We start from the raw sequence: 22,957 nt of genomic DNA on the forward strand, positions 1-22,957 counted from the left end.
TATAGGAGTTCAATTGTTCACCTGGTTCTGTTTATTTCAAAATTTTTGTCAGCTAGGCAGGTAGTCATGGACTTCAGTTACAAAACAAAAATTAACATCATTGGCCATCAATCCATTTCATTCATGATTTCTCAACATCATTCACCAAAAAACCAAAACTACATAAATTTCTCAAATTCAGCCACACACCAACACAACACAACTCCTAAGAACCAAACAACTAAAATAAAAACAAAACAAAAGCAAAAGCAACTAAACAAAAACAATAAAAGTCAAAACTGACACAACTCTCCCAAAATTAGTACATTCTTTGTCCTCAAGGAATTAAAACAAGAAAGCATAAAGGATATATACCACAAATGACGACCGTCAGTGGTCGTCGCCATCATCAACGACATCATCATGGGACGGACCTGAAGGGCCAAAAGTGGGCGGCCACTGTGAATACAGAGGAAATGGATGAGTCGAACTAGCAGCCTGTGGAAACTGATTTCTCAAAGCATCTGTAAAATCCATCATGTAGTCCATAAATACACCAGTAGTCTGCTGAAATGTCCGAAACTCTTGACGGTGCGCTCTCAATTCATCCTCCAGAAGAGCTACACGATCGGGCGCAACAGGGGGTGCTTGAGGTCGGGGTGCAGGGCCGCTTCGTGCAGCTGCTCGCTCATTAAAATCTTGCCTCTCAGCGCGAGTTCGATGCTCAGAAGCCGGTATCAGACGAAAAGGAGTATGACAAGAAATAGGGGCAGTAGCTTTCATCAATTCTTCATTCTGGCCCCACTCAACTCCAGCCGCTTCACAAAGATCAGTGATAAATGCGGGTAATGCAAACCCACCAGTCGTCTTACCGGCCACCACACCCTGAATTGTTGCTTGACAAATCTGCCCCAAGTCGATTGCTTTGCCCTCCAAAATACAATAAACAAGAATCGCTCGTTCTCATGTCACCTCATGCTCATGGTCAGCCGGTTTAATGTTGGAGAACGGCGATCAGATCAATCAGAATTGATACCCGGTGCAGCGGAAGTTTAAAAATTTTATATGGAACGATTCCATAATGGGTATCAAAACTTTACGATTAAAAATTGTGTGTGTAAAAATTAAATAACAATTATAAATTTTTACCTCCAATCTCGAATCGAGATTATGGACACCAACAGATTGCTCTGCTCTTGTTGTATATCCCTGGAACTGATGGACGAACTGTTCTTCAATCAGGTCCACGAATAGAGATTTAATCCCTCTGATAGATTGCACTAGAAAATCTATCAGAAGTTTCTACGAAGAGAATTAACGAATTTGATCCGTTAAACCAGACTGTAATTCAAAATTCACAGGCTGGATTTTTCCCGAGCAGAGGGGAAGGGGGCGGCCACTTTTAGAGAGAAAACTAGGGTTTTTTCGAAAATTGTGACCTGTTGTGTATAATTTCTGTACTGCAATAACTTATTTATAATGTAGGCCGCTAACAGCTTAGGGCCCATTAGTCATAAGTTCAAGCCCGACAAGCAAAGCCCGCATGTTCAGAAATTAATATAAAATTCATCGTGACTCTGATTGATAAACCGATTTTACCAATGTTCACAAAAACCATTTCTGCACCTTTTAAAGTCAAGATAATTTTTTCTAAATCCGAATTCAGTGATTTCCAAAAATTCCCATCCCTATGTCATTTTAGGAAATCTTACTCCTCTACTCTTAAATAAGAAGTCCCACTTCTTTGTTCATTAAATTTAACTCTTTAAATTTAACTATCTCAACGGGAATTAAAAATCCATTTCTCTATGTGACCCTCAATGGTTCAGGGATACAGCTAGCCGTGGGCTCACAACTCCTTGTGACTCGGAACAACAATTTCCGACTTGCCCATCGAATCATGGTAAGAGCGCCTAGCAACATCGCCCCATGATTTCCTAGGTATCACTGATAGTGCCTGCAAGAACCAATAGATTTTTGTTAGCGTACAGTACGGTCCCTTCATCCATATATCCCGATCGAATCAACAACCATTGGTAAATCGAGAGTCGTTCGAGATTCGATAACTATGCAATACATCTTGAAGATCAAATAGTGACATCGCATGTGCTACTAAGAAACCATTTCTTAAAACACATCATGTACTCTGGCCAGAGATTCGTCACACTAATATCTCCTCAGATCGCATAGGATATCCACACTCGCAAGTATGTGGTGAATCCTTGACAACAAAGCATCGACTCCTATATGTGTTGTAACTGTACCCAATCCCGACACCTGATGACCCCAATAGAGTCGGTAAATGAGTCAAAGCACAGTACTAGCATATAGAGTCTCAATGATGTTTCAAGTAGTAAGGACTAATGGTGTACAACCAAAACCGCGAACTTTATCCACTCGATAAGTGATAACCACTTGGAAAGTCCGGATAGGGTAGTTCGATCATTCATCGTATGAATATCCATTTGCATGCTTCGAACATCTCTATGTTCCTTACCAATGAAACGTGGTACTCTTCATCGCAAATGCTAGTCTCAAACTCGAGAGATCCTTATCCTTATTATCGGACGGCTCAATCTACTAGGAACAGTTTAGAATATACAGTGACTATAAGATGTGTTTCATGATAGCCATCCCCATGTGCTACCACATCTTACATACACTATAGTATACTCAAGGTCTTTATCAAAACAACAATAGTATATCACAATATAACAATATGAAGAAAGATAAAGTCATTGCCATTAATAAAAGTGTAAATTATATTAAACAAAAGATTGTTTATACAAAGAGTCATCAAAGCCCTTAGCCACAAGTTGGCTCACTGGGCACCCACTCTTTCAATCGCCCACTTGCCCTAAAGCCAACTAGTCATACTACGTAGACCCATTGTTTCGCGATGTTTGTCAAATAATGGTCCTAGCAAGGGCTTAGTAAGTGGATCAGCGATATTGTCTGCAGAGGCCACTCTTTCGACAGTGATGTCTACTCTTTCCACTATCTCCCGGATGATGTGGTATTTCCTCAGTACGTGTTTGGATCTTTGATGAGACCTTGGTTCCTTTGCCTGAGCAACGGCACCCGTGTTGTCACAGTACACCGGGACTGGACCAACAACTTCAGGAATGACGCCCAACTCTTGGACGAAATTCCTCATCCAAACGGCCTCTTTAGAAGCAGCTGATGCTGCAATGTATTCTGCCTCAGTGGTGGAATCCGCTGTGGTGTCCTGCTTGGAACTCTTCCAAGAGACAGCACCTCCATTGAGCATGAACACAAATCCAGAGGTTGACTTCGAGTCATCCACGTCACTTTGGAAGCTAGAGTCGGTATAGCCTTCCAATTTTAGTTCTCTTCCTCCATATACCATGAACATATTCTTAGTCCTTCATAAGTACTTAAGAATGTCCTTCACGGCTTTCCAATGCATTTGACCTGGATTAGCTTGATATCTGCTCGTGACACTCAGAGCAAATGCTACATCCGGTCTGGTAGATATCATCCCATACATGATACTACCTATGGCTGACGCATATGGTACATGTGTCATTTTCTCTATCTCTTCATCAGTCTTGGGACACATTGACTTGGATAGAGAAACTCCATGACACATGGGTAGATGTCCTCTCTTGGACCCATCCATTGAAAACCGTTTCAATATGGTGTCGATGTAGGTTTCTTGAGTGAGTCCTATCATTCTCTTAGATCTATCTCTATAGATCTGTATCCCTAGAATATAGGATGCCTCACCCAAATCCTTCATCGAGAATCTACCTGATAACCATATCTTTGTTGACTGCAACATCCCTACATCATTCCCAATGAGTAGGATGTCATCAACATAAAGTACTAAGAATGTCACAGCATCCTTAACTACTTTCTTGTACACGCATGGTTCCTCCGGGTTCTTGATGAAACCAAAATCCTTTATTGTTTCATCAAATTTCTGGTTCCAACTTCTTGATGCTTGTTTTAGACCATAGATCGATCTCTGAAACTTGCATACCTTATGCTCGCTTCCCATGGATGTGTATCCCTCAGGCTGCGTCATATAGATCTCTTCCTTAATGTTTCCATTAAGAAATTCAGTCTTCACATCCATTTGCCATATCTCATAGTCATACCAAGCAGCTATGGCAATAAGAATTCTTATGGACTTGAACATTGCAACTGGTGAAAAAGGTTTCATCATAGTCAACTCCTTGTCTTTGAGTATAACCTTTCGCCACCAATTGCGCCTTGTAGGTCAATACCTTACCATCAGGCCCAAGCTTTCTCTTGTAGATCCATTTACACCCTATTGGAACAATTCCATTGGGAGGATCTACTAAAGACCAAACTTGGTTTGTATGCATTGAATCTATTTCCGACTGTATAGCTTCAAGCCATAAATTTGAATCCGCATCAGAAATTGCTTCTTTGAAGTTTCTTGGATCACATCCAACGTCGGGTTCATCTTGATCCCCTTCAAGAAGAAGACCATATCGAATAGGAGGTCTAGAAGTCCCCTCGGATCTTCTAGGTATAGGCGTGTCTATCAATGGTTCCTGAGGTGTAGGATCATTATTTTGTATTTCGGGTTCTTCTCGAATTTCTTCGAGTTCCATCATCTCGCCTTTCTTAATAAGAACTCCTTCTCCAAGAAGGTGGCATTCCTTGAAACAAACACCTTTGTTTCAGCAGGATGATAGAAATAATATCCGATTGAATTCTTCGGATACCCTACAAAATAACATAAGGTGGATCGACTATCCAACTTATCTCCCACTGTCTGCTTCACGTAAGCAGGACATCCCCAAATCCTCAAGTACGAATACTTAGGAGCTTTGCCATTCCATAACTCGTATGGTGTTTTGTCCGCTGCTTTGGTGTGGACGTTTTTCAACAACAATACCGCCGTTTCAAGCGCATAGCCCCAAAACGAAGGTGGAAGCTCAGTGAAGCTCATCATGGATCGAACCATGTCCAACAAAGTTCGATTACGATGCTCCGATACACCATTCAGCTGAGGTGTCATAGGAGGAGTCCACTGAGAGAGAATCTCATTCTCTTTCAGATAGTCCAAAAACTCGGTACTTAAGTATTCTCCATCTCGATCCGATCGAAGTGCTTTAATACTTTTACCTAGCTTGTTTTCTACTTCAGCCTTGAATTCTTTGAACTTTTCAAATGCTTCAGACTTATATTTCATTAAATATAAATACCCATACCTTGAATAATCATCAGTAAAGGTAATGAAGTAGGTGTGGCCATATTTAGTACCAATTCTAAATGGACCACAAACATCTGTATGGATCAAATCCAACAGATTTTGACTACGCTCAGGTTTCCCCTTAAAAGGAGATTTAGTCATTTTTCCTTTCAGGCAGGATTCACAAGTAGGTAGAGAGTTAATATCAGACATATCAAACATGCCCTCTCCCACTAGCTTGTTCATCCTCCTTGAGGAAATATGACCTAGCCTAGCATGCCAAAGGTTTGCCGGGTTTTGACTATCGATTTTCCTTTTGTTTGTTGTTGCCGGTTTATCAACATAATTTATTGGAACATTTTTCAATTTTAAGTTATATAGATCGTTTTCAAGTTGTCAATTTCCAATCAAACATTCATTCTTGAAAATATTGCAAATCTCATTCACAAAATTACAAGAAAACCCATCTCTATCAAGCATAGAAATAGAAATAATGTTTTAATGAAATCTTTGGCACAAATAAAAAATATCTTTCTCATAATACAACTTAAAATTGGTTTGCAAAATTAAACAAATATTTCCCATAGCTATGGATTTAACTCTGGAACCATTCCCGAGCCTTGACTGGGTCTCACCCATCCTTAGCCTATTACTTCTTGTCATCATTTGCAACTCATGGCAAATATGAGATCTACATCTAGTATCCAATACCCAAGAAGTAGTATTAAGAAAAACATTTATTTCAATGTAAAACATACCCTTTGCAGTTCGCAACTGCTCGAGGTATTCCTTGCAGTTACGTTTCCAATGACCGGGTTTCTTGCAATGATGACAAAATTGTTTAGACTTGTCCAATTTTGCATGTAACATTTGGCCTTGAGATCATGGTCCAACCATTTCTCTAGTTCGGCCAACCTTTCGGCAGTTAAATCAGCCAGGGCTGTTTTCGGAGAAGCTTTTTCTAACACTTAGAAAATCTTTTCCGAACTTAGGACAATCTTAACTTATGGAATCATTCTGTATTGTTTGCGCCAGAAAGTTTGTTTTGTTGGAGAATTGAGACATGTGGATTACGAAGATTCATCATAATGATATACTGAGATGAAACAGACAATTATCGATGATTGTTTAATTAATTTACTAAGACATAAAATAGGCAAAATTTATTTTATGAATCTCACTCCCACTATTTTAACGATTTCACTACCCTCTAGTGAAAACGGGAAACTGTTTTCCTTAGTGAGAACATGGAGTGCAATTGACAAACTATGGTCCCGAATAATATCAGCCAACCATAATTTTCAAAAGGTAGAGCTTAATTGCTTCCAAAGCAACCTCCACGTTTTTACCTCATGTCCAATAAGGGCCCAATAATATGACGCCGTTTATTGTGAAATGTCAAGATGACCCATCAATATTAAGTTGTGATGGACGGTCGCCATGTGGATCCCCCAATAATATGAGCCGATCCCATGGGAGTTCCACCCAACTTACAACATGTGTCGATCCAATGTACAGCTTTCCGACGAACGGGCCCCCCCAATAATATGAGCCGGACCGTATCCGCGGGTAGCATCTCATACATTGATCGTTGATGGAAGGTAGGAACATTTAAACAATTTTAAATTTCATTTATTTATCTTGATATCAATTTTAACCATATTTAAAATGAGGGATTTTAATTTTGAAAATTTGTCTCATCATTTTAAAATTTTGTATGCTTGCCGGATTCACACAATTTTGTCTAAAACATGCATACAACAATAATATCATATATTATATAGGATGATCGATTCCATTTCTAATCGACCCGTGGTTGCCAATCACGAGTCTTAGTCCAATCCTAGGTAATATGCAGGTATGCAATGCAATCCTATTACATTGTGCTTCCAATTTACATTTCTTCTGTCTTTATTGTCTGCTGGGCCCACCTCCGTCTTCAAATCTTCATCTCCCACTAAATCTAATGTATTTACAATAAATAACAATGACAAGTAGGGGATACATTTTAAGGGGTGGGAACGGGCCATAAACCAGGCCCACTTTTATTACATATGACAATTCATATTGGGCCATAAACCAGGCCCATTAATAAATCCAACAACAATAAAAACAAATGTAAATTCCTAACATAAACCTAAAAAATTGGTCATGGCAATCGATCATCCTTATCCAATAACATTTAATTCAAAATTAATTTATTGGATAACATGCAATGGCAATTTAAATTAAAAGGATAAAATCATATTCCATATATAAAATCTTATTTTACATACAAAATCATATTTTATCTTTTTATCAAATAAAATCATATTTTACATATAAAATCCAATTTTATACATAAAATCATATTTTACTCAATATATCCATAAGATCATATCTTATCATCAATTGTACCAAAAATAATTAATTTCATAAAATCTGATTTAACGGATAAAATCTATAAATTTTTCAAAAATTCAAATTTATCCAAAAATCAATTTTAAAATTTTCGGACTCGAACAATTCGACCCGAGGCTTAAAAATTTTCGTACAATCGATTAATTTAATCGCTTGATCTGAGCAACCTGGCTCTGATACCACTGTTGGAGAACGGCGATCAGATCAATCAGAATTGATACCCGGTGCAGCGGAAGTTTAAAAATTTTATATGGAACGATTCCATAATGGGTATCAAAACTTTACGATTAAATTGTGTGTTTAAAAATTAAATAACAATTATAAATTTTTACCTCCAATCTCAAATTGAGATTATGGACACCAAGAGATTGCTCTGCTCTTGTTGTATATCCCTGGAACTGATGGACGAACTGTTCTTCAATCAGGTCCACGAACAGAGATTTAATCCCTCTGATAGATTGCACTAGAAAATCTATCAGAAGTTTCTACGAAGAGAATTAACGAATTTGATCCTTTTAACCAGACTGTAATTCAAAACTCACAGGCTGGATTTTTCCCGAGCAGAGGGGAAGGGGCGGCCACTTTTAGAGAGAAAACTAGGGTTTTTCGAAAATTGTGACCTGTTGTGTATAATTTCTGTACTGCAATAACTTATTTATAATGTAGGCCGCTAACAGCTTAGGGCCCATTAGTCATAAGTTCAAGCCCGACAAGCAAAGCCCGCATGTTCAGAAATTAATATAAAATTCATCGTGACTCTGATTGATAAATCGATTTTACCAATGTTCACAGAAACCATTTCTGCACCTTTTAAAGTCAAGATAAATTTTTCTGAATCCGAATTCAGTGATTTCCAAAAATGCCCATCCCTATGTCATTTTAGGAAATCTTACTCCTCTACTCTTAAATAAGAAGTCCCACTTCTTTGTTCATTAAATTTAACTCTTTAAATTTAACTATCTCAACGTGGATTAAAAATCCATTACTCTGTGTGACCCTCAATGGTTCAGGGATACAGCTAGCCGTGGGCTCACAACTCCTTGTGACTCGGAACAACAATTTCCGACTTGCCCATCGAATCATGGTAAGAGCGCCTAGCAACATCGCCCCATGATTCCCTAGGTATCACTGATAGTGCCTGCAAGAACCAATAGATTTTGGTTAGCGTACAGTACGGTCCCTTCATCCATATATCCCGATCGAATCAACAACCATTGGTAAATCGAGAGTCGTTCGAGATTCGATAACTATGCAATACATCTTGAAGATCAAATAGTGACATCGCATGTGCTACTAAGAAACCATTTCTTAAAACACATCATGTACTCTGGCCAGAGATTCGTCACACTAATATCTCATCAGATCGCATAGGATATCCACACTCGCAAGTATGTGGTGAATCCTTGACAACAAAGCATCGACTCCTATATGTGTTGTAACTGTACCCAATCCCGACACCTGATGACCCCAATAGAGTCGGTAAACGAGTCAAAGCACAGTACTAGCATATAGAGTCTCAATGATGTTTCAAGTAGTAAGGACTAATGGTGTACAACCAAAACCGCGGACTTTATCCACTCGATAAGTGATAACCACTTGGAAAGTCCGGATAGGGTAGTTCGATCATTCATCGTATGAATATCCATTTGCATGCTTCGAACATCTCTATGTTCCTTACCAATGAAACGTGGTACTCTGCATCGCAAATGCTAGTCTCAAACTCGAGCGATCCTTATCCTTATTATCGGACGGCTCAATCGACTAGGAACAGTTTAGAATATACAGTGACTATAAGATGTGTTTCATGATAGCCATCCCCATGTGCTACCACATCTTACATACACTATAGTATACTCAAGGTCTTTATCAAAACAACAATAGTATATCACAATATAACAATATGAAGAAAGATAAAGTCATTGCCATTAATAAAAGTGTAAATTATATTAAACAAAAGATTGTTTATACAAAGAGTCATCAAAGCCCTTAGCCACAAGTTGGCTCACTGGGCACCCACTCTTTCATTTAAGACGAGCACACACAAAGTTATACCACAGCTTAGCATCAGGAATTAGCTCGGTCTTCTTCAACTTGGAAGGCTGATGATCACGGCCCATGCGCCATTCCGCGCCCAAAACACAAATACAGCTCAGAATTGCCACGTAATCCACTTCATTTGCTCGGTACTCCGCATACTCATCGTGAAATACTAGCGGAAGGTTGTACAGGGTGTTAATAATGTGAGCATCAAAAGGCACCAGCTGGACTCGGACAAGCACTTTCAACTGCATGTGCTTTACTTTCAAGTTTGCATAGAATTCACGAACGACTGGAACGACTGCATCCTGAGGTGGCTTAACAAAATTTAACCATTGACGCCCATTCACAGCCCTACCAATTGTACTCAAAAACTCATCGTTCCCAAATCCCGATGTCGTATCAAACCCACGCTCCAGTAATATCATTTTTCCTAGACAATTTTGATAATGCTGTTCGGCACTCTCATTCCAAAAACGCTGCGGCTCAGGCTCCGGATTAGCATGAGAAGAGGATGCAACAGATTTTTGTTTCTTCTTTGGTGCCATGAATCAAACACCTGGTATGCACCACAAGTCACGCAACAATTAACCAATTTTCCACAATCAAAACTCCCCCAAACTTAAATCTAATCCACAATCCACACACAACTACAAACGCATCATGACAATCCAAAAGAATCCAAACTCCAAAGAACGATTATCCAATAGCAAAACGTCAATACCCACGAATCGCAAGAGATAGGATGTCGGAAAACTCACCACCCAAATCACGTTTATAAGCACCAAAAAGAACGAACTTACTCCAAATCCAAATGAGTCCGATAAAAGTAGATAAGCAAAAGTCTCCCCATTATAGAACCCTTCGAAATTAGAACCGAAGCTTGCCCTTGACACTGTGATAACACCGATCCGATTGGAGAAGATAGTGATGAAAGAAAGTAACTGGGGTATGTTGGAGATTAGGAGATAGACGGTCAAATCAGACGAAGAAGGAAAAGAAACGTGAGGAAGGAGGCGGAAGAGAAATTAGGGAAAAATTTGGGAGAAAGGAAAGAAAAGGAATCGGATATATGGATGAAAAAAGATTGCGGGGCGGGCGCTCAATGTAGAGGAGCGGGCGCACCTTTATTTTGATGGGTTAAATTTATTGAGTGCAGGGGCGGGGCGGGCGCGCAATGTAGAGGAGCGGGCGCGCCTTCAGTTCGAAAAATTGGCACCCATTACGGCACAGAAACGACGCGGGCGCGCCTTCATCTCGAAAAAATTCACAAAATCACTGCAGGAGCGGCGCGGGCGCGCCTAAGATAAGAGCGGGCGCCCCTCAATCTCGAAAAAATTTTCTTGGATTGAATATGTGACTGCGCGGGCGCGCCTGTAGGTGGAGCGGGCGCCCCTTTGGCTCGAGATTGGCATCCAAAATACTGAAAAAAACATAGAAAAAAAACAAATTACTTCCAAAACAACAAAATTAACAGTAAAAACTAAAAATCAAAATTAAAACGAGAAAGCAAAAACAAAAACTAAAAAACTTTGGGTGGCCTCCCAAAAAGCTTTTGGTTTAAAGTCCGCAGCCCGACTTGCACCAGTCTTTAATTGGGATCATTAAGCAATGCGCTGGATGCGGGTGGTACTTAATTGCTAAAGTAGTGCTTGAATCTCTTCCCATTGACCTTGAAAACTCTTCCATCTGTACATCGTAATTCAATGGAACCATGTGGATAAACAGTCTCTACGAGAAACGGCCCTGACCATCACGATTTCAACTTCCCTGGAAATAATTTCAAATGAGAGTTAAATAGCAAAACTTTCTGACCCGTTTCAAATTCCCTATGCACAATGTTTTTATCATGCCATTTCTTTGTTTGCTCTTTGTATAGCTTGGCATTCTCAGATGCTTCACTTCGAAATTCATCCAATTCATTCAACTGTAGTTTTTGCAACTCCCCGGATGCTTCGAGATCCATGTTTAGCTTCTTGATAGCCCAAAACGACTTGTGCTCCAACTCCAAAGGTAAATGACATGCCTTACCAAAAACCAACCTGTAAGGAGACATCCCAATGGGCGTTTTGAATGCGGTGCGGTAGGCCCAAATGGCGTCATCTAACTTGATTGCCCAATCTTTCCGATTTGTCTTAACCGTTTTCTCCAAGATTTGCTTGATTTCCAGGTTAGAGATCTCCGCCTGGCCATTGGTTTGAGGATGGTATGCACACGCCACCTTATGCCTGACACCATACTTAGTGAGCAAGGTATTAAAAATCTTATTGCAGAAATGCGTACCTTCATCATTGATTATTGCTCGTGGAGTTCCAAACCTTGTGAAGATATTCTTTTGCAAAAATTTAACTACAACACGAGCGTCATTAGTCGAGGTGGCAATGGCTTCCACCCATTTCGAAACTTAATCAATTGCTAATAAAATATAAGTGTATCCAAAAGAAGGGGGAAAGGGACCCATAAAATCAATACCCCACACATCAAATAATTCTACTTCTAAAATATTTGTGAGGGGTAATTCATGCCTTCTTGAAATATTTCCCGTTCTTTGACACTTATCACATGATTTCACCAAGGTATAACTATCTTTAAACAATGTGGGCCAATAAAAACCAGATTGTAGTACCTTAGCAGCAGTTCGGGTGGCTCCAAAATGTCCTCCATAGGGTGAGGAATGGCATTGTTCCAAAATTTCATTTGCCTCTTGCCCCGCCACACATCTCCGAATCACTTGATCGGCACAACGTTTGAAAACATAGGGATCATCCCACAAGTAGAACTTAACGTAATGGAAAATTTTCTTTTTCTGATGTCGGTGTAATTCTGGAGGCATGGCACCACAAGACAAGAAATTCGCAATATCAGCAAACCATGGAATAAAGGAACTTACCTCAAAGATTTGTTCATCCGGAAACAATTCCTTTATGCTCTACTCCTCCTTCACGTCTTCTAGCTCCAATCTTGACAAGTGATCAGCAATTTGATTTTCACTACCCTTCTTGTCCTTGATCTCAAAATCAAACTCTTGTAAAAGTAGAATCCACCTTATCAAGCGTGGCTTGGCGTCCTTTTTTGCAAACAAGTAGCGAATCGCTGCATGGTCAGTATAAACAACTACTTTAGTACCAATTCAGTATGGACGAAATTTATCAAAAGCAAAAACTACTGCAAGCATCTCTTTTTCTGTAGTAGTGTAGTTTTGCTGCGCGGCATCCATGGTTCGACTGGCATAATATATGGCTCGAAACATCTTATCTCTCCGCTGACCTAACACAGCGCCCACTGCATAGTCACTAGCATCGCACATAAGCTCAAATGGCTCCTTCCAATCTGGCACGATCATGATGGGTGTTGTGGTCAATGTCGTCTTGATCTTTTCAAAGGCCTGCAAACAATCATCATCAAAAATGAAAGTAGAATCTTTTTCAAGTAAATTACACAGGGGTTTTGTGATTTTAGAAAAATCCTTGATGAAACGCTGATAAAACCCTGCATGGCCTAAAAAACTTCTGATGCCCTTGATATTCTTCGGAGGTGGAAGCTTCTCAATTGCAACCACTTTGTCTTGATCCACCTCTAATCCATTGGATGACACTTTATGTCCAAGGTCAATGCTCTCTTGAACCATAAAGTGACATTTTTCCCAGTTAAGAACTAAATTCTTTTCTTGGCACCTCTGCAAAACAAGAGATAGATTATGCAAGCAATGATCAAAAGAGGAACCAAATACTGAAAATTCATCCATAAACACTTCCAACACGTCCTCCACCATATCTGCAAAAATCGCCATCATACACCGCTGAAAAGTTGCAGGTGCATTACACAGTCCAAACGGCATCCTCCTGAAAGCAAACGTGCCATAGGGACACATAAAAGTAGTCTTCTCCTGATCCTCCGGTGCTATGGCAATTTGATTATAACCTGAATACCCATCTAAAAAACAGTAATAGCAATAACCAGCAAGTCTATCAAGCATTTGATCAATGAAAGGAAGTGGAAAATGATCTTTACGAGTAGCTTTGTTCAACTTCCTATAATCTATACAAACTCGCCAACCAGTTACTGTACGTGTGGAGATTAACTCCTTATTCTCGTTTTTAACGACAGTAATCCCACCTTTCTTAGGCACCACTTGAACAGGAGATACCCAACTACTGTCAGAAATAGCATAAATCACTCCCGCATTCAACAACTTTAAAACTTCTTTCTTAACTACCTCCTTCATAGCGGGATTTAATCGCCTCTGATGATCAACATAAGGGGTATAAGACTCTTCCATCAAAATTTTATGCATGCAAATTATTGGACTAATACCCTTAATGTCCGAGATTGACATCCTAAACCAGTTTTAAAATTTTTCAGAACTCTCAGCAACTTATCTTTCTCTACAGCAGACAAATGAGCAGATATAATAACAGGACAAGTAGAATTTTCACCAAGAAATTCATAACATAGGTGCGCAGGAAATGCTTTCAGATCATGAGTTTCAGGGGATACCTCTGGTGCACTATTTTCCAATGTTTCAGATTCCTTAGAACTCACCATTTTTTCTTTCGAAGCGCTGTCTAGGAATACTTTTTGTTCATGTAACTCCCAATCCTCTTCCTTATCAACCACCTCGTCCGCCACCAAACATCGTTCAAGCGGATCAGTACTTCCTGCACATGAAAAAGAGTTATGAGAATCAATAATTTCAATGCTCTTACATGTACTTACCTCATTTGGGCCCCTCATGGTGTGATAAATATTAAAAATCACCGTTTCACCACCAACTCGAAGTGTGAGTTATCCCTTGTGGACATCGATCAATGCGCGTGCAGTATGAACTTATCGACCTTTACCAAGGGAGTTTCTTCATCTTCATCCATGTAATGCTAGAAAAGGTCTCCCAAAAATCAAGGGAGTTTCTTCATCTTCATCCATGTCCAAAATCACGAAGTCTGCTGGAAATATGAACTTATCGACCTTTACCAAAACATCCTCCACAATACCCTGTGGGTATGTGATACTCCGATCAGCCAGCTATAATGTGATGGTGGTCGCCCTGACTTCTCCAAGGTCCAAAGTCCTGTAAACAGAAAATGGCATTAAATTTATACTTGCTCCTAAATCACATAAAGCTCTATTTACCTTAGAACCACCAATAAAACAAGGGATAGTAAAACTCCCTGGATCCTTCAGCTTTTGTGGCAACTTTTTCTGCAGGATTGCGCTACATTCTTCTGTCAAATTCACCACTTCGTTGTCTTGCAATCTCCTCTTCTTAGACATTACATCTTTGATGAATTTTGCATAATTAGGCATTTGTTCCAAGGCATCTGCAAATGGAATATTGATGTGTATCTTCTTGAAGATATCTAGAAACTTGGAAAACTGCTCATGAAGTGCCTTCTTCTTAAACTGCTGTGGATAAGGAAGTTGTGGCTTGTACATCGGTTTAGATTCAGCTTCCTTCTTGGGCTCTTCAACCACAATTTCTTTAGTCACTGGTTCTTCACTTTCTTTGGCTTTGCTCTGCTCTTTCTCTTCTAACTTCTTCCCACTTCTCAACTCAACTGCTTTGTACTGCTCTTTTGGATTCACTTCAGTATTGCTGGGAAACTGTCCTCTGTTTTGATCCTTCAAAGCATTTGCAAGATGTCCAATCTGTGTCTCCATGGATTTCATCATAGCTCCCAAACTACACATGTGTGTCTCCATGCTGTCTATTCGAGTTTCAGTCCTCGACATCCTCTTGTTAGATTCAGTAACAAATGTAGACACCACATCCTCCAAAGACGCTTTTCCTTCCCCTTGATTTGTATTGAATCCCGAAGGGGGTTTCAACACATTCTTGTTGTTGGCATAAGAAAAGTTTTCATGGTTACGTAAACCAGGATGATAAGCATTAGGTGGAGGGTTACCTCGATAGTTTCCATAGCCTCTGGGATTGATATATTGAGCTTCCTCAGGTGGATGAGATTCATCTATGGCAACCGACACACCTGCAGGTTTTGCGATATTCACCTTGTTCAGAGAAGCCACTTGTGTACTCAACGCAGATAGCTGTGCAGTAATGGATGTAAGAGGATCCACACTGTACACTCCTTTCTTGACTCCCATACGTTCAGATGGCCATTGATAACTATTGATAGTCATATGTTCCAGCATATCATAAGCCTGAATGGGATCCTTGGCAAATATGGTACCTCCTGCAGCAGAGTCCACAGAAATTCTTGTAGGCGTATTCAGTCCATTGTAGAAAAACTCTATTTCTTCCCAATCTGCAAAATTATGATTAGGACAATGCCTTAACAAATCTTTGTACCTTTCCCATGCCTCGTATAGCTGTTCTGAATCATGCTGTTGAAAGGTACTGATCTCAATCTTCAGCTGGGTTGCCTTGGATGGTGGAAAGAATTTCTCTAAGAATTTCACAGCCATGCCCTCCCAAGTTGTTATGCGTCCTAGTGGCAATGACTGCAGCCAACTCCGTGCCTTGTCCCTGAGAGAAAAAGGAAACAAACGTAAGCGTATTGTATCCTCAGAAACACCATTTATTTTAACAGTATCAGTAATCTCTAAAAAAGTGCGCAAGTGTAAGTGAGGATCAGCTGTGGCAGTTCCATTGAATTGGTTCTGCTGAACCATGTTGATTAAGGCCGGCTTCAACTCAAAGTTGTTGGCATTTATTGTCCCTCTAGCGATTCCAGAATAGTGAGCCTAGATCGTTGGCCTGAAATGATCTCTAATTGGCACCAAAGGCAATTCATTGACATCTTCTTCAGCCATGTTTAATTGTTCTTCTCTCCTAGCTTTCCTCAAAGCTCTTGCAGTTCGTTCAATCTCTGGATCAAAGAGCAAAGAATTCGCACTTTGAGATCTTCGCATAAACTGCAATTAAGAACAATAGCAATTTATTAATACTTAAATCAAAATAAATAAAAGCTCTAAATTAAAACTTCGACTAATTGGTAACAAGACTAAAAAAAATAATCAAAATTACTCCCCGGCAACGGCGCCAAAAACTTGTTGTGAAAATTTACTCGCAAGCGTACGAGTGTCAAGTTTTAGTATAGTGAAAGAGAGAGTGTCGATCCCACAGGGAGTAAAATGAAAATATTCAATACTTGTAATTAAAATAGTCTTAATTTTATCTAGAAAATCAAACTTCGAGAATTTTGCAGAAGAAATAAAGTAAATAATGAGGAATTATTAAGCTCACACACACACAAATTTCGAGGAATTATAAATCAGAGAAAAATGTCCAGAGGTTTTGATTTCACTTGGTCTCGACAATATTCAATCCTAATTAATCTATTTTATGAATTTCCTTCGATTAATAACCAAGAACACTTAGATTATTCTATTCCCCTCTCCCGAGCAACAAATAGAGTGTATCAACTACAATTCGATTTCAATATCCCTATTAAAAATCTAGATGTAGTGATATGTGTAAAATGATGTTCCTTAAAGGTTCTATTAAAGCTATATACTCTCCCGAGCTATATAAACAATTAACAGTGTAGTTCCTATTGATCCTACTCAAAATCCCCTCTCCCGAGCAATGATTCTAAGTAAATATAACAACTCAATTTATGGCCAATAAATTAAGAAGACATTCAATTCTAGAAACACAATTAATCTATAGAAATTAAATTTATTAAAATCAAAGATTCATGAATATGTCTCAACCAAGCTACGTCAACCTCTAGACTAGAAAAGTTTAGTTCCTGCTCGAATTCAATAAAAACCAAATCATGTTTAATATCTCAAACATAATTCAACAATCAAAAGAAAATAAAAAGAAGAAACAAAGTCGTAGTCTTTCTTCCGTGTCCGGTCGAAAAGTCTGCGTCTTCGTTCCAAGCAATCTTCAATTCTTCAACTCCAAAAACTCACAAAAGTGCTCTCAAGAATATTGTGTGTATTGGCGGCTGATAGATAGTTTAATGACTCAGAAAAATCCCTTAAATATGAACTGACAATCGTCCAAAATAATACCAATGATATCCCCAAAGTTTCCATAAACAGTCGGACTCTTTATTTCCTCACAGAAGGCGGCGCGGGCGCCCCATAACCAGCGCGGGTGCGCCTCCACTTCGCAAAACAATCCTTTGAATATTCTTCAATGGCGCGGGCGCGCCTAGGGTCAGCGCGGGCACACCCTCTTCTCGACTTTTCTTCTTGGGTTCTTCCATAACAGCGCGGGCGCGCCCATGAATACGGCGGGCGCCCCTTAAGCTCGAACTCAGCCTTTTTCTTCTCTTTTCCAACTCTTGAATTTCCTTGTAAACTTCCATTTTTAAGCTTATTTCCACTTGAACACATCAAAGTCCAAAACTTCCTATAATCACAAAAACAACAACAATTTCATGCAATATCTACAAATAAATTCCAAAAGTCAAGTAAAACCATATACAAATTAAGTGCACAAAATGCACTTATCAAGGATAACCATAAAGGAAACAGTTACCTGCAATCACATCATCTGGTGCAGCTTGTGCTTGCTCTTCAGTCAGTGTAAACACTCGAGCTTGTTGCCTCTGTTGCTGGCTCCCAGCTTTATTTCCTCCAGTACGGCTCTGTGCTGATGGCTAAGGTTGGAATGAATGCAGTGAGGATGTTTGCCTCTCTAGCTGTGTTACTGTGCGAGATCCACTTGCACCCTGTGCACCTCCAGAACCTCGCTATGGGCATACTCTCGCAAAATGAACCGGTTGTTGGCAAATGTGACAACTGCCAAACTCTCCTTTGCATTGCTCATTGATATGATGTCCCCCACACTTGGAACAGTAAACATCAGAAGTACCGGATTTCTGTCCACCTCTAAACTGTTTAGATCCACTTGAACTCGAAGAGCTACCACCTGGACGCTTAAAATGTTTGCTTGTAGTAGCCCGTAACCAAAATCAGTAATTAAAGAATTAATCATAATTACTTGGATAGAGTTCGGAAGCTCCAAAGGTGAGTTCGGAGGTTCCGAATAGGATCGGAAGCTCCGATGTAGGATCGGAAGCTCCGATGGTATTACGTCAGGCATGACGTATGGCAAGATCGGAAGCTCCGATCAGGATCGGAAGCTCCGATCACCCCTATCCGAAGTCAACAAGTGATATTTTGACACGTGGCAGATCAGGATCTTCGGAAGCTCCGATGGCAGGATCGGACGTTCCGATCGAGGTTTGGACGTTCCGACCGAGGATCGGAAGCTCCGATCGTTGTCTATAAATAGAAGGCCGAGAAGTCATTTTCAATTGCCAATTCCGGATTTCCTCTCTACTCTAGTCGTATTTGAGTTGTTCTAGCCTTCCTAGGCTTGACCCGGGAGTCGTCGAGGCGTTCGATAGTCGTAGCGGAGTTGTGCCCAAGTTCTGGAGGCATCGACATCAAAGGGCTAACGACGAACGAAGGTATAGCTTTTGCTTCCTATAAATATTTAGGAGTATGCAATAGCTTAGTTAAGGCTTTTAGAGCACTTTAATGATAGTAGTATCATTTGGCAGTGTAGAGCAGACTATAGGCGTGGACCTAAAATTGGTAGAGCTTGCACTGTTTTGAGGTACGAAAGTACTGTTCGAGATATCCTGACTGAGTATGCATGTATTATGTGACTGCATGGTTTATATGTCATTTATTTATGCTTCATTCATTTGCATACTGAGCTATCTCCTTCGAGATGTCTGTTAGTAGGGTTTTTCCCTATCCTGTTAGTGGTTGGACTTCCATCGATTTGGGTCTGGCATATCCACTTCTATTATGGTATGGGAGCCACCTCCTGAAGCGACGGCACAGCGTGCTACATACCAGGGCCCGGTTTGTCTCTGTTATCTGATCCTTGACCTCGAGTTTATAGGGAGTTCACTTTGCATGCAGGTATACTCATACTCTCGTACTGAGCGTTTTATGCTCACGTCTCGTACTCTGTGTTTCTGGACACCCTATTCCATGGGGCAGGTTTGCGAACGAGACGGGTGGATCCAAGAGGGGCTAGTCAGTGGTTGGTCAGCTGGAGCTTCGTCTAGGTTTTATTTCTGTTGTTTTGGGTTGTTATAGCTATTCGATTTGGTTTTATAATATTCGGATAAATTACAGATTCCTTTCCTTGGGATTGTATTTGTTTATGGTTTTCGCAAGATTATTCTGATATCTGTTTAAATTAATTTAATTGCATGCCTAAGTTCTGTTTAGTAGGTGGTCCAGGTAAGGGTCACTACATTTATGGTATCAGAGCATGCATAGTATTCTTGGGATTTAGACTCTGCATAAGGTAACCGTGAGGTACTTTTGTAGATGGCAGATCGTGATGACCAGAGTTCTCATGGCAGTATTGGTGGGCATTGGGGTGATGCCGGCCGGGAGCCTCGTCGGGAACGCCGCCATCGTCATCGAGATGAGGACCATTTCAGTGTAAGTTGATTCTTGCAGATACGGCCTAAGCCCTTAGTTGGAGGTGAGTCTCCGGAGGATGCGAAGAATTGGTTAGGCCGCATGGAGACGACTTTTCAGACTTTTCACTGCACCGAGGAGCAGAAGATAGAGACCCTTGGCTATCTTCTGGATGGGCGAGCCCGTAGGTGGTGGAGGCTTACTTCTGCACCTTTGGTTTTGGCTAGAGGAGTGGCCACCTGGGCCGAGTTCCGCACAGCTTTTCAGAAGCCGCATTTTCCTCCTGCACTCCGTCAGTCGAAAGCGGGCGAGCTACTGAGTCTGCGCCAGGGAGCCATGTCTATTGATGAGTATCAACAGAAGTTCTTTGATCTGCTATCCTATTGCCCCAAGATTGCCGACAGCTCTGGGATGAAGTATAATCTGTTCCTTCAGGGCCTTAACCCTGAGATCCATGACCATGTGGTGGTTGGAGATGATATGTCCTATGAGGGTTTGGTGAGCCGTTGTCACCAGGCGAAGGACAGCATTCGGTGGAACAGGTCTTTCTCTCAGTCGAGACCTGCTAGTTCTTTGGGTCCCCGTGCCCAATCTTTCAAGAAGTCTGGATCTACTTCTTCTTCCTCTGGCTCTGCTGGTGTTGTCCGTTTCGGTAAGAAGGACAAGTGTGATCACTGTGGGAAGAACCATCCATCCGACAAGTGCCGCAGAGCTTCTGGAGCTTGTTTCCGTTGTGGATAGACTGGTCATATCCGGAGGGATTGTCCACTGTCTGGGGGAGGCGGTTCTGGTTCTGGTTCAGGATCTGGTTCTCAGGCCACCATTCAGCAGAGGTCGCAGGGACAGCCTGCTGGGAGTTCTCATTTGAGGCCACGAGCTTCTGGCCATGTGTTTGCCTTAAGGCATGATCAGGCTATGGAGGAGAATGAGAAAGTCATCGTAGGTACATTTCTGCTTTATGGTATACCTGCTCTTGTACTTATTGACACTGGTGCATCTCATTCCTTCATTTCTGCATGTTTTGTTAAGAGGCATAAGTTACCATGCATTGCACTAGACGTAGTGATGTCTGTTTCTACTCCGACGGGCCAATCTGCTTTGGCTAAGCGTCTAGTGATAGGTTGCCCTTTAGAGTTCGAAGGGAACATTCAGTTAGCGAATCTCATGGTCCTGGCGATGGACGACTTTGATTGCATTCTGGGAATATATATGTTGACTACCTATCGAGCTTCATTGGACTGCTATCAGAGATTAGTACGCTTTCATCCGGAGGGGAGTGAGAGCTAGTTTTTCTATGGTGAGGGAGCGCGATCCCCGATGCCTTTGGTATCAGCTTTGAGAGCCTGTTGAGCTCTAGAGTCTGGCGGGGAAGGCTACCTTATCTATGCAGTTGATTTGTCCGCTGAGAGTATTGGGATAGAGAGCATTCCTGTTGTGGATGAATTTCCAGATGTATTTCCTGATGAGATTCCGAGTTTTCCTCCTACTAGGGAAGTCGATTTTGGCATAGAGTTGATGCCAGGTACTTCACCTATTTCTCGAGCACCATATCGTCTGGCTCCATCAGAGATGCGCGAGTTGAAGAATCAGCTACAGGATCTTTTGGACAAGGGATACATTCGTCCTAGTGTATCTCCTTGGGGAGCTCCTGTTCTCTTTGTAAAGAAGAAGGATGGGTCGATGCGATTGTGCATTGACTATCGGCAGTTGAATTGAGTCACTGTGAAGAAAAAGTATCCATTGCCTCGTATTGATGACTTGTTTGATCAGTTGCAGGGCACGTCAGTTTACTCCAAGATTGACTTGAGATCTGGGTATCTTCAGTTGAGAGTCCGTGATCAGGAAGTAGCCAAGACTGCATTCCGTACTCGCTATGGGCATTACGAGTTCCTAGTGATGCCATTTGGTTTGACTAATGCGCCGGCTATATTCATGGATCTGATGAACCGTGTCTTCAGGGAGTATTTGGACAAGTTTGTCGTGGTCTTCATTGACGACATCTTGGTGTATTTGCGTAATACGGAAGAGCATGTTTCTCACTTGCGGTTGGTACTGCAGACTCTTCGAGATGAGCAGTTATACGCCAAGCTGAGCAAGTGTGAGTTCTGGATGGATAGAGTGGTCTTTCTTGGCCATATCATATCCAGGGAGGGGATTTCTGTTGATCCAAGCAAGATTGAAGCGGTACTTAATTGGTCGCGTCCGACGACAGTTGCTGAGATCCGTAGTTTTCTGGGTCTATCAGGGTATTATCGTCGCTTCATTCTGAACTTCTCTCAGTTAGCTCGACCTTTGACGCAGCTTACTCGCAAGGGTATGGACTTCGAGTGGTCCTCCGAGTGTGAGGAGAACTTCTGTGAGCTTCGACGGCGGTTGACTTCTGTGCCGGTGTTGGCATTACCGTCAGGATCTGGAGGATATGTAGTATGCACTGATCCTTCTCTTCAGGGGTTAGGTTGTGTCCTGACTCAGAATGGGCATGTGATCGCATACACTTCTAGACAGCTGAAGCTTCACGAGGACAACTACCCTGTCCATGATTTGGAGTTAGCAGCCATTGTGTTCGCTTTGAAGATCTGGCGTCATTATCTGTATGGCGAGAAATTTGAGATCTTCACCGACCATAAGAGTCTCAAGTATTTGTTCACTCAGGCGGAGTTGAACATGAGGCAGAGACATTGAATGGACTTGCTTAAGGACTATGATTGCGGGATTAAGTACCATCCGGGAGCTGCTAATCTCACCGCTGATGCTTTGAGTCGCAAGGTGCGACTATCCGCACTTCAGACTTGTTCGATGTCTAGTGCGATCAGTGACTGTTGTACTTCAGGTTATACCTTCAAGCATAAGAAAGGTATGCAGAGTATCCAGATGTTTGCGATATTATCTGAGCCAGCCTTGTATTCGCGGATCCGAGATGCTCAGATGTCTGATTCGAAGACCCAGCGTTTAGCTCGTCTAGCTAACGAGGGTAACTCATCT

The 22,957-nt window shown here is 41.1% G+C and overlaps 1 non-coding gene across 1 annotated transcript; it reads left to right on the plus strand.

Annotated features, from left to right (window-relative positions):
- Positions 1 to 15,875: 15,875 nt before the first annotated feature.
- LOC140876984 (small nucleolar RNA R71) lies at positions 15,876 to 15,981 on the plus strand. Its single transcript, XR_012149206.1, has one exon. It is a non-coding gene; the product is annotated as a small nucleolar RNA R71 (small nucleolar RNA).
- The last annotated feature ends 6,976 nt before the right edge of the window (positions 15,982 to 22,957 follow it).

Source organism: Henckelia pumila, chromosome 1, assembly GCF_033568475.1.
Source record: "Henckelia pumila isolate YLH828 chromosome 1, ASM3356847v2, whole genome shotgun sequence".
Taxonomy (NCBI): domain Eukaryota; kingdom Viridiplantae; phylum Streptophyta; class Magnoliopsida; order Lamiales; family Gesneriaceae; genus Henckelia; species Henckelia pumila.